Source organism: Agelaius phoeniceus, chromosome 30, assembly GCF_051311805.1.
Source record: "Agelaius phoeniceus isolate bAgePho1 chromosome 30, bAgePho1.hap1, whole genome shotgun sequence".
Taxonomy (NCBI): domain Eukaryota; kingdom Metazoa; phylum Chordata; class Aves; order Passeriformes; family Icteridae; genus Agelaius; species Agelaius phoeniceus.
Genome location: NC_135294.1, coordinates 6,172,290 through 6,178,289, shown reverse-complemented (window position 1 = coordinate 6,178,289; position 6,000 = coordinate 6,172,290).

Below are 6,000 nucleotides of genomic sequence, written 5' to 3'. Positions count from 1 at the left end.
TGGGAATCTTGGAAAATCACAACACTTGGATTTTCTCAGTGGAAGAAGCTCCAGGGTTTGGGGTGGGTTGGAAATCTCCTGGCTGGGAACCTGGGAGAGGCCAGGATGCTTTTAGCAGCTCCAAATCCGTTATTCCATGGGGCAGAGCTGCTCCCAGGGCTGGCAGAGAGGAAACCAAACCAGCCCAGAGCTCTGGGAAAATGGATGAATTTGCCTCTCAAACCTGTGTCCAAGCAGGGCAGCAGAACTCACTCCTGCAATCTCAATTTGTGTCAAGGAATCCTGAAATTCAACGGGAGGAAATGCCACAGAAAACAGCTAAAAATCCCATGGGATGGCAAAAAAATGGGGTTTTTTTGGAGGGCAAGGATACAGGGGTGGAATATACAGAGACGAGAATTGGGGAGTTTCCCAATTTTTAGAGTGTTCCCAACTCAATTTTTAGAGTTTTCCCAACTCAATTTTTAGAGTTTTCCCAACTCAATTTTTAGGGGTTTCCCAACTCAATTTTTAGGGTTTTCCCAACTTTTAGGGTTTCCCAGGGCCAGCTTGGAGCACCCTGGGACAATGGGAGATGTCCCTGCCACGGGTGATTTTTAAGGTCCCTTCCAACCCAAATTCCAGGATTTTATGACTTTAACACACCCCAAACCCTCCTGAGGCTGCCCAGAACAGCTGGGCCAGGAATGGCCCATCCTGGGCCACATCTGGATGGAAAAGGGATTTTCCTGTGCTCCATCTGGGTTGTGTTGAAATAAATTGAAGTGGTTTCTCCCTGGCAGGGAAATGGGAAAACACAAACGTTAATCCAGCCAGGAGAAAATGAAATGAGCAGGATTGAGGCCTGTGGGCCTGGGGAAGCCCTGCCCTGCAGGAGGAATTTATTCTGTGTGTGGAATGGCTCCTGAATGCCTGGTTTGGGTTGAAATATTCATCCAAATTCCGTGCCAGGAAAAGGAAGAAACCAGGAGTGGGTTGGTTGGGGTGAATTAATCCTGCATTAATCCAAAACCCAGGGTTTTACTGCAGTAACTTATTCCAGGAGAGCAACAACAACAACAACAAGGGAAAATTATTTATCCTGAAAAGAACATTGACTGAAAGCAGTGCTGAAAAAGAAACCTTTTCCTTTTTGCTTTTTTTTTCAAGAAACAGAAATTCCATTTGCAGAAGCAGAGCTGGGAGCTGCACATCAATCAGCAGCAGGGATCATTAATGAATTTTTAATTCCTTGTGGAAGTCGTCAGGGCTGAAGCCTCCCCACCACTGTACCCAGGGCAGATCTTTAATGGGTTTTTGGCATCCCAGGGTAAAATTTCTCTCAGCCTCGAGGCAGGAGCTGCAGTTCCTCAGGATCCACATGGAAATGATGGCCCAGGCCCTGGGCCAGCTCAGCAATCGCTCATGGGATGAGTTTTGCTCAGGAAATGCTGACTGTGGTTCTGGGGAGGGAGGAAAGTTCATCTCCTCCATGGCCTCTCATTGATTTTGGGTTGGCTTTTATGGCTTGGGTTCATTGAAGGTGCTTTTATTCAGCCAGCCCTGGCTTTGCAGAGGCTGGGTGGATGTTTAACCCACTGGGTTAAATATGTTAAATAAAAGGTTCATCCATGGGGTTAAAATGTTCATTTTTTGGGGTTAAAATGTCCATTCGTGGGGTTATAAATGTTCATCCATTGGGGTTCAAAATGTTCATTTATTGGGGTTTAAATGTTCCTATTTTGAGGTTTAAAATGCCCATCCATTGGGGTTCAAAATGTCCCTGCATGGGGTTATAATTATTTTAGGGTTAGAAATCTTTATCCATGGGGTTTAATTGTCCATCCATTGGGGTTCAAAATGTTCATTTATTGGGGTTAAAATTGTTCATCCATGGAGTTACCAATGTCCATCCATTAGGATTAAAATATTCATTTATTGGGGTTTAGATGTTCATCCTTTGAGGTTTAAAATGTTCACTCATGGGGTTATAAATGTCCATCCATTGGGTTAAAAAGGTTCATAAATGGGATTAAAACAATCCATCAATAGGGTTAGAAACCTTTATCCATGGAGTTTAAATGTCCATCCATGGGTTATAATTATTTCAGGGTTAGAAATCTTTGTCCATTGGGGTTTAAAATCTTTATCCATAGGGGTTTGAAATCTTTATCCATAGGGATTTGAATGTCCATCCATGGGGTATAAATGGTCATCCATGGGGTTAAAATGTTCTTCTATTGGAGTTATAAATGTTCATAAATGGGGTTAAAATTATCCATCAATAGGGTTAGAAATGTTCATTAATTTGGGTTAAAAATGTCCATGTAAGGGATTATAATTATTTTAGGGTTAGGAATCTTTGTCCATTGGGGTTAGAAATATCCATCCATTGGGGTTGTGATTATTTTAGGGTTAGAAATGTCCATCCATTGGGGTTGTGATTATTTTAGGGTTAGGAATCTTTATCCATTGGGGTTTGAAATCTTTATCCATGGGGGTTTGAATGTCCATCCATGGGGTTAAAATGTTCTTCTATTTGGGTTATAAATGTTCATAAATGGGGTTAAAATTATCCATCAATAGGGTTAGAAATGTTTATCCATTAGGGTTAGAAATGTTCATTAATTGGAAATTAGAATCATTAATTAGAAATGTCCATGTATGGGATTATAATTATTTTAGGGTTAGGAATCTTTATCCATTGGGGTTAGAAATGTCCATCCATTGGGATTATGATTATTTTAGGGTTAGAAATGTCCATCCATTGGGATTATGATTATTTTAGGGTTAGAAATGTCCATCCATTGGGGCTGTGATTATTTTAGGGTTAGGAATCTTTATCCATTGGGGTTATGATTATTTTAGGGTTGGAAATCTTTATCCATTGGGGTTAGAAATGTCCATCCATTGGGGTTAGGATTATTTTAGGGTTAGAAATGTCCATCCATTGGGGTTGTGATTATTTTAGGGTTGGAAATCTTTATCCATTGGGTTAGAAATGTCCATGTATGGGATTATAATTATTTCAAGGTTAGGAATCTTTATCCATTGGGGTTAGAAATGTCCATCCATTGAGATTGTGATTATTTTAGGGTTAGAAATGTCCATCCATTGGGATTGTGATTATTTTAGGGTTAGAAATGTCCATCCATTGGGGTTATGATTATTTTAGGGTTAGAAATGTCCATCCATTGGGATTGTGATTATTTTAGGGTTAGAAATGTCCATCCATTGGGATTGTGATTATTTTAGGGTTAGAAATGTCCATCCATTGGGATTGTGATTATTTTAGGGTTAGAAATGTCCATCCATTGGGGTTAGGATTATTTTAGGGTTAGAAATGTCCATCCATTGGGGTTAGGATTATTTTAGGGTTAGAAATGTCCATCCATTGGGATTGTGATTATTTTAGGGTTAGAAATGTCCATCCATTGGGGCTGTGATTATTTTAGGGTTAGGAATCTTTATCCACAGGGTTAGAAATGTCCCTGGAGCTGCTCCAAGCTGCTTAGGGCCGTGCTGAGCCCTGGCCCCAGCAGGGTAAGCTCCTTACCCTGCCCATGGCATCACCTGCCTGGGCCACAGCCCCAAAAAATGCATTTTGTCCCTCCCAGCATCACCAGGGCGCTGGGAGGTAAAATAAGAAATTTTATTTTAAAAAAATATAACATTAAAATGCTCGTTTGGGGGGGAAAAATTGAATTTAAGGGCCAAAATTGGTAATAAAGGTGCTTTGAAGTGGGGAAAAATCGAGTTTTTGAGGCTTTTATTTAAAAAAAAAGCTAAAATACTCGTTTGGGGAAAAATTAAATTATGAATAAAAATTGGTAATAAATGTACTTTGAAATGGGTGGGAAATTGAGTTTTTGAGGCTCTATCTTACCTACTCAAAAAATTTGAGGTTTTGAGGCTTTTATTAAAAAAAAATAACATTAAAGGGCTCGTTTGGGGAAAAAGTGAATTTAGGAAGAAAAACTGGTAATGAAAGTGCTCTGAAATGGGGGGGGAAATGATTTTGGAACAAAAATTGGCAATAAAATTGCTCTTAAATGGGGGGGAGGGGAAAGAATTTTGGTACAAAAATTGGTAATAAAAGTGCTCTGAAATGGGAGGAAAAAAATGAATTTAGGAACAAAAATTGATAAAAAAATTGCTCTGAAATGGGAGGGGAAAAAAAGAATTTTGGAGCAAAAATTGATAATAAAATTGCTCTGAAATGGGAGGAAAAAAATGAATTTTGGAACAAAAATTGATAATAAAATTGCTCAGAAATGGGAGGGAAAAAATGAATTTTGGAACAAAAATTGATAATAAAATTGCTCTGAAATGGGGGAAAAAATGAGTTTTTGAGGCCCTTTCTGGATGAATTGCTGGGAGCAGCCCGTCCTTGTTTTCTGCTGCTCCAGCTCCAGCCCAGCACTGGAGATAAAAATAAAAATAAAAATAAAAAAACCCCAGCAGCGCCTGGGAACAACAAGCCCAACAATTCCCTGCTGTGCCTGGGAAAAGCTCCCAGAAAAGGCTCCTTGTGCTGAGAAATCTCCTTTATTTTCTGCTGGAACAAAACCCAAAGCAAAGTTTTGTTCCTCCCCAAGGCTCGGGGACAAACCCGTTCCCAGAACCGCCGGAATTCCCAGAAACTGCCCCAAAATTCCATCACCCTTGGCAGGAAAATGGGATTTTTCCTTTGCCCAGGGCAGGCGTGACTCACAGGGAGATTTTCCTTTCTTCTCCTCCCGATTCTTGGGGGTTTTGTCATCCCTGGCAGGGACCCGGGCGCATCGGGTGACTCTGGGTGAGGTCAGAGCCCCGAAATAACCCGGGATGGGCCCGGGAGCTCCGGTCCTGCCCCGTGAGCCACGGGCACCGCGGCGCTTGCGGGAATTCGGGGTTAAATCCTGGGCAGGGAATCCTCGCTGCTGCTCCCGGCTGGGCAGGAAAAGGGCAGGAAAAGGGCAGGAAAAGGGCAGGAAAAGGGCAGGAAAAATCAGATTTCTCACTGGGAAAAGGGGTTTTGGGGTGAGCTGGGGAAAGCTGGACACCCCAAAAAAAAAGCGGATTTTTATTTAAATTTTAATTTTATTTTTTTTTTAAAGTCAAGCGATAGACTGCAACAGAAATAATCTTAAAACTGAGTAATTTTTTTTAAAGTTAATTATTTTTAAAATAAGTTAAATAGTAAGAAAAATAATTTTAAAACTAAGTAATAATTTTTAAAAATGAGCCAATTAATTAATTAATTAATTTTTAAAATTAGGTAAATAATAAGAGAAATCATTTTAAAGCTAAGTAATTTTTTTTTAAATGAGCCAATTAATTAATTATTTTTTTAAATTAGGTAAATAGTAAGAGAAATCATTTTAAAGCTGTCATGATTTTTTTAAAATGCGTCAATTAATTCATTAGTTAATGTTTAAAATAAGATAAATAATAAGAGAAATAATTTTAAAACTAAGTGATAATTCTTTTAAATGAGTCAATTAATTTTTAAAATAAGCTACATAATAAGAGAAATAATGTTAAAAATAATGATTTTTAAATAATTAATTAATTTTTAAAAAATATGTTAAATAATAAGATAAATAATTTTAAAAATAAGTTAAAAATAACTTTCATCCATTTTTTTAAACATTTTTTTTCCTCATGACAGCAATTTTTGGCCCAGGTCTCCACCTTGTTTATTCACCTGAGGACTGAGCAGGTTTTTCCTGCCCTGACCTGTTTTCTCAAGGAGGATGAGATGATTAAACCCAGTGTAAATCCTCTTATGGTGAGGAAATTTCCCAGCACCTCAGAGGCTCTTAATGAACTTTGTCTTCATTAGGACACCATGGAAGCTTTGCACACCAAATCTTAATTAATAATATAGAATAGAATAGAATATTTTAATGCTATTAATCCATCATTAAATGTCCAATTTGCCCTTTGACCCTGGAAGTGGAGCTGCCCACGAGGCTCTTTATAAAGTTTGTATTTATAAAGACAGCAGGAGAGTTTTATACACCAACTATTAAATAT